The 7,293-nt window shown below is 39.5% G+C and overlaps 1 long non-coding RNA gene across 1 annotated transcript in view; it reads left to right on the top strand.

The window, feature by feature from the left end:
- Positions 1-242: 242 nt before the first annotated feature.
- Positions 243-7,293, top strand: part of LOC124622160 — a 158,980-nt gene continuing 151,929 nt past the window's right edge. Inside the window, exon 1 of the long non-coding RNA XR_006980598.1 lies at positions 243-350. This is a non-coding gene — a long non-coding RNA (uncharacterized LOC124622160). The remainder of the gene's footprint in view (positions 351-7,293) is intronic.

Raw genomic sequence — 7,293 nt, 5'->3', positions numbered from 1 at the left:
ATACGTTCATGTGAAGTTTTTTGTTCAGAATCATCAATACTGTCACGTTTCCTCCTGGCTGACCCTGTATTTATGTAAGTTGTTTGGGCATCTGTAGGATTCGCTGAAGCGAATCTCTGTGCGGTGAAAGGGACAGCCGATCCTGGCTCTCGTATTTCTCTTGCCGGTGTTGCGTCAGGTCATGTGGGTAGTCTGAAGCTGCGTTACCAGTTGCCGGCGGTACGCCGCGGCCGCTGTCCTTGGAAGGCACGTGACGCGTTGGCGAGCTGCACACACGTGGCGAACGGCCAGTCCAGTCCACTCCAGTCTGTGGCTGACAGCGGCCATCATCACTTCCGTCTCGCTAGCAGGTGAGTTCGTCGCACTATCACTTACATACGTACTTCTCACAAGCGACTTCGCTGATTGACTCGAGGCGTGTTCTTAGTAGCAAGAGTTACGTTGTAACTGAGACCACTGGGGAACGAGGAAAACGGTGAGCACAGCAAAGAAAAGGTGGAGGGCGTTGACCTCAAGTAATTCTGAATTTGTGTTTTGTCTGGGACTGCCACCTCGTTATTCGTAAGTATTGCGTTACTCATGGCTGGAGGAGGGCACATTGTGTTCCATTATCGTCTTTCATCATTTGCTGATGGCGCGTGGTAACAATGGAGGTTGGTACGCCTCCGTATAGCCAAGTATTTCTCTTGTAAGCAACCGTGTTAACAAGTGTGTTATTGCTCACGTTACTCACATCCTAAAGAGAATAAGCACCTGGCATCAGAAGACATTAAGGAGCTCAATAAGCTTTACCGGTTCATCTTGATTATTGGCACTGTAGTTTTAGGTCACATACAATACATTACAGTTAAAAGGGATTTTTGAGTGCGAAGATATTTACGTCGACTTCATCATAAATTAAGCTTACCAACTTACCCGCTACGGATGTTCTAGAATCTGAGAGTATGAACACAGATAATGGCTAACACCCACTTTTTGAAATATTTGCTCATTCCCATTTTGTAGTTTTCGAAGCTATTCATGTTAAACTTCTGTTGCTTTCATGGTAATTATTTCTTTCTTTCCGTAACTTGTTACTAGGTCTGTGACAAGAACGTAGATTTATCGTCATGCGTGATACTTATATAAAGAATTGCCGATAAATGAATTCTTTTACTCATGGCGACTGTATGCACACCACCACTGTAGTTAGCTTCCTTTTCAGTTACCAAGTGGCTACACATTGGTCACTTTTCACTATAAATACAAATATTGATCGTCACGAAAAATCCGGAAGTACCCAATGATGCATAAGGGGTGGTACAAAAATTTTCCGTTCGAATGCCGTAGAGTGCAGAATCGGTATGCCAATTAGGAAAAATTGCCGAGTGCATTGAGGCAGTCATCTCACTGACGCACTAGGATTCTGTGAAGAAGTTCGTTAACTGCCTGTTTTACATTCTCGTCCGACAGGAATCGTCGAAATTTCAAGGCCATTTTTAAGGGACGCAGGCGTGATAATCACTTAAAGAGGGGGGGGGGGGGAGATAAGGACTATAGGACGGGTGCTCGAGAATCTACTGCTTGAGATGGCATAACTTCTGCTGGACAACCCAGATAGACTGGCATCTTGTGTCGAATCACGATCATCAAGGAACTTGGCGAACCTTTCCAGAGGGGTGGTTTTCGACAGATATGCTCTCCCATACACATTATTCGTTGTCCGATGGATGCCTACCGGTGATGTCCTTCGGCTGCCAAGAAAAGAATAACAGCACCTTGGTGCTGACAGGAAGCGTATCGTAACAATGTCGCTATAGTTCACGTTGCCGCACCTACTGCACACATACAGGAAAGACACGAATGTCGGACTTGTCGGTGTTTATATACCTGCATTGGAGTCGCTTTCCGTTGCATATACGCTACAGCAACACCCTCAAACGGAAACGTTTTGATCGTCCCTTACAAATATTGATCGCCCCCAATTTACAGCAAGAATCCAAGACCTGCAGTAAAAATGTTGTATGTTACAAATATCATCGCTGCTAGCAAATAATTCATTAATTTTGTGTGTGTAACAAAATCGATGCGTGGACAAATACATTGATCTAAACTGGTGTTTACATGAACGATGGAATATACAAGTACAGTAATTACAGGTACAGAAAATTGCAGTGGTTTTCTCGTTTTCCCTAAGCGACGTGTACAAGGGGGGCAACAGATTTGTTTTACAATTCTCAACGTCTACCGGTTCCCTGAAATGATTCAAGATGCTTACGCTAGAAAATGTCGCACCATTTGTTAAACATTTCTCTTAAGGTTACCTGCCATATGACTTGGGCTCCTCCGTTCTCATGACAGCTATGTTTGTCTTAATTCGTGCAAAGCGTAACGGCGTAAGTGCTGATAATGATTCCACCCGCTAGAGTGAGCAATACTACCGGCTGTACACAAGACCCATTTATAGGTGCACGTCAATTTCCCAGACGTCACCCAAAAATCAAATAATTTATTCGCTTACCTGCTACTGACTTCAAGTGCTGCTTCTACCTGACATCGAATTCAAGCACTACCCATAACTCTTTATTTGGCAATCTCGCTTTCAAACAACATCAAAATTGAGCGCTATTTTCTGCAATATATTAAAAGTATTATCCTTCGATGGGTAATAGTGGTTGCTAGCAACATTTCAGCTCGCATATACAGCAGCGTTTTGCTGTCTCTGGTGAAAATTTTCTGAATGATGCGTGTTTAACAGACACATTTGACTTTACGTGAGCAGCTATTAGCGGTGTAGAAGTTTCTTTCTGGCTTGTTGTGCTTTTTCTGTGCAAAGAAAACTGCTTATAAACGCAAAGAGGAACATAGCAAATGGACTGATCTTTTATGGGAAGAGGAGGCCTGGCATTGTCTATCTGATGGACAACAATTCCAGAAGAAGATGAAAACTGCAGCTACAATGCTAGTGAGTGATATATGGTATGATAGTTCTGCGTAATCGGCGGACTATGGGCCGAAAACGAAGAGGTGGACCTGGCATTCAGGAGAATTCGACTATGTGTGGTGTAAAATGTGGAACTGTTCTGTGCTTTGACCAATATTGGATTTTTGAAGACAGTTCACATGAATTAGTGCGAAATGCCACCATTTTTTTAGCCACAGGAAAAACATTGTAGCATTTATGTTATAGCACATGTGTATCTTTTGTGGGTAATAATACTTAAAGGCACTATAATGTATTTTTAAAAAATGGATGCAAAAGTTCTCATTTGACCATAAAGATCTAATTTAAGTAACTTAATATTTTCCTTTCACTATATTTTTGTGTGCAAACAAAGGGTTAAATATGTAACCGTATTGCAGACTCCTGATTCTTAAATATATAACCGTAACACATGCTTCAGTAGTTTATCACTGATCCTGTAATTGGATACAACCGATACTTTCTACCTTTGCATTTTTTAGCATTGATAATTTCGTATTTTCCTTAAAAGTTGTTTACATTCAGAGTAAGCAATCAGTCTCCGTACCAAACACTAATCAGGTGCAGTTCTTACTGCATTTGACTGATGCGATATTCCTGCATCAAACTGTGTCGTCCGTTAATAGCTTCAGAGCTACTGTCGTTTAGCAAGTAACACACTTACTTTTTGTTCATCTAACAGTAAACAGTAATTTACTTCTGCATGTAAATTCAGAACGACGTGATATTTCCTTGTCGATATGGAACTTCAAACAATTAGTAGTAAATAGGAAACTGTACTTTCTATGCCTTACGTGTGAAACCCACGTTTTCGAGTTGACCGCGATGTTCAGAGAAGACGTTTACCGCGTTTTCTGGTAAAAAGTGTTAGGCTGCGAGCTGCGACGTGCAATTTGATAAGAAACTTCCCAGACGTTGAAGCTCTTCTGTCCGTGTTTGCTTCAACAATATGTATGCTTTTGGAAGGGGTCTTCAGCAAAATACAGTTTTGTTCTTTACACCAAACATGTTTCACTACAGTTTCAGCATCATCAATGGGCTTTTACTTTATGGCTGTTAAACATAAAGAATGTTCTTTACTGTTTGTATGCATGTAAACATTATTTTTAAAATCGTAATTACAGATTTTTGAAGAACACATAAAATTATGTATTCATATCTTTTTACCGCATGGTGTGGTTTTCCTGCTGTATTATGTTTACATAGTAGCGGTTTCTTTCACAGTTTGTCATCTGTAACCATATACAACTTAATGTAGACAAATTATTTAAGCAAGAATTACGATTTGGAAACTGTTATGGTTATGCTTGAAATTAATTAATTCTAAGTGACGGGTTCTGTGTGTATGTGTGTGTGTGGGTGTGTGTGTGTGTGTGTGTATGTGTGTGTGTGTGTGTCTATTTGCATTATGTTTCACTCACGTTTTCCTTTTTCCTCACCTTCTTCACTGTGAAATTCTGTATATTGAGCTATCACTGTCACTGTTTCACTCTTTACCAGCTGGAAAAACAATATGGCGGACAGTGGAACAGTTGAATGTGTTTCTGGCGGTTGTTTTGAAGAGAGAGGATTGGTTTGAAGATTTTATTATTATTATTATTTTATTTTTTGATTTTTTAAAATTTTTGTATGTGTGTATGTGTGTGTGTGTGTATATGTGTGCGTGTGTGTTTGTTGGTTCGAGTGGGGAGAGGGGGGGTGGGGTTTGAATTATCTAATAATGCCTTTACGGCAGAGAATAGAGATCGAATACAGAGAGCCATGTATTTATTTATTACTTCTTTTCACTCAACAATGGCTTTTTGTATTTTATAGCTGCCTTCAATTATTAGTTTTTGTGGTGGTTGTTGCTACATTTCAGAATTTTCAAGTCAGTACTGATGTCTGGTGGGCTATGTTTCGCGTCCATAAGGTGTTCAGCAAATTTGGAATGGAAACTGTTACTTTGTAATGCTCTGTGTTCCATGTATCTGGTATTAGAGTTTCTGTTTCTCTGTCCCATATAAACTAATTTGGAGTCCTGTCATGTTAGTTGGTAAATACCATATGTGTTGCGTTTGTCTGTGCTTGTGTTGGGTGTTCTTAGTTTTATCTGTGTTGAATTGTCTGTCCTGTAGGCTATTTTAAGACATTGTTGTCTGAGTTTGTTACTAGCAGAATAGCAGACATACACAAAAAACAAGGGCTAAAAATAGCAATTCTTCCAATCCATATGTGGCATACAGCAAACCAGTGCTTGACAGTATTAGATAAAAACAGTCATGGTTGCAATTTTAGAGTCTTATTTTTCAACGACGCGTTTCACCTTATTTACGCATCTTCAGGTTATCTTTCAGGTGGACGCGAGTGACACCAAGATCTGCATAAATAAGGCGAAACGCGTCGTTGAAAAATAAGAAACTAAAATTGCAACCAAGACTGTTTTCAACCAGTGCTAAGAATAGCCTATAGGACAGACAACTCAACACAGATTAAGCAAAGGACAATCGATACAAGCACAAGCAAACACAACAATCACATCCGTTTCGCTCGACGAAAGATCCTTACCCAAAGACTGGAAAGTTGCATAGGTCGCACCAATATTCAAGAAAGGTAGCAAGAGTAATTCACTTAATTACAGACCCATATCGTTAACTTCGATATGCAGCACGATTTTGGAACATATATTGTGTTCGAATATTATGAATTACCTCGAAGAAAACTGTCTATTGACACATGGCTTTAGAAAACATGGTTCTTGTGAAACACAACTAGCTCTTTATTCATATGAAGTGCTGAGTGCTATTGACAATGGATTTCAGATCGATTCCGTATTTCTGGATTTCCGAAAGGCTTTTGACACTGGACCTCACAAGCGGCTTGTATTGAAATTGCGTGCTTATGGAATATTGTCTCAGATATGTGAGTGGATTTGTGATTTCCTGTCAGAGAGGCCACAGTTCATAGCAATCGACGGAAAGTCACGTAGTAAAACAGAAGTGATTTATGGCGTTCCCCAAGGTAGTATTAATGGCCCTAAATAACGAAAAGTGAGGTCATCCGCATTAGTGCTAAAAGGAATTCGTCAAGCTTCGGTTACACAATAAATCCATGTAATCTAAAAGCCGTAAATTCAGCTAAATACGTAGGTATTACAAATACGAACAACTTAAATTGGAAGGAAGACAGAAAATATTGTGGGGAAGGCTAACCAAAGACTGCGTATTATTGGCAGGACACTTAGAAAATGTAACAGATCTACTAAGGAGACTGCCTACACTACGCTTGTCAGCACTCTTTTAGAACATTGCTGCGCGGTGTGGGATCCTTACCAGATAGGACTGACGGAGTGGATTAAAAATTACTCACATATAAAAATCAACTTGTTGCTCTTAAAAGAACAAAGCCGACAGGCATAAAAGTAATTTCAGTGGCGTCCCAAGGAAGTGTGATGGGACCGTTACAGTTTACAGTGTATATTATTGATCTAGCAGAATGCGCCGGAAGCTCTTCAAGGCTTCGAAGATGATTCGGTTGTCTATAAGAAGCTGGCAACCATAGCAGACCGTAGAGGAAAAGGTCCAAATATTGGCTAGTTAAAGTTATACATAGTAAGAATTTTCTGTTAATTAATAAATTATCGAGGAAACCTTGGGATGGTACAATAACATGTGCCATTAAAAGTTAAAGGGGGTTAAACAATTAAAAAAACAATCTTCCCATTTTAAATAATTTATTTCATAAACCAATAAAAAAAGCTGATATTGGTTACAAATATGGCCAACCATTAACACGAGGGAAAAAAGAAGTATTTAAAAACCAGTTTGAAGCGGAAATTTATTTGCAATAATCGCAAGTATAAAATCCATTGTCAATCCTTCACTTTCAGTATGCGTCCAAATACAGCGCTAGATGTACTGAATCCAAATTTGGCTGTTGGCGTCCGCTAAAAATGGACTGTCGCATTATATGCCCGATCTATCCGTCCCAAAAGACGTGTGGTCTTCAGAAAGCTCAAAAACACTCTCTTCGTCGTATAGGGTAGGCTCATTCTCATTAGATAATTCGTCACACAAATATAGGTCTTTTTTATGTTGCTGAGCAACAGTCATACAATACGTTTTAAAGGAACATACCGCCATTTGACTCCTGTATTGTTTATTTAAGGTCAACTCATGTTTAGGTCTTTTGTGCTAGTTTCAAGTATTTGATTTTATATCTTTAACATACACTGCAGGACACTTAATATGTCGTCAAGGTCAAAGTCCGCCATAAAGTAAGAAAAATATTGGCTCGCCATGAAATTCCAGACGTAAAATCATAATCTTGAACAGATCAGTGAATAATCTGAA

The sequence above is a fragment of the Schistocerca americana genome, chromosome 7, assembly GCF_021461395.2.
Source record: "Schistocerca americana isolate TAMUIC-IGC-003095 chromosome 7, iqSchAmer2.1, whole genome shotgun sequence".
NCBI lineage: Eukaryota > Metazoa > Arthropoda > Insecta > Orthoptera > Acrididae > Schistocerca > Schistocerca americana.
Note: the sequence above shows the minus strand (reverse complement) of the source record. Positions and strands in the feature narration are given on the sequence as shown.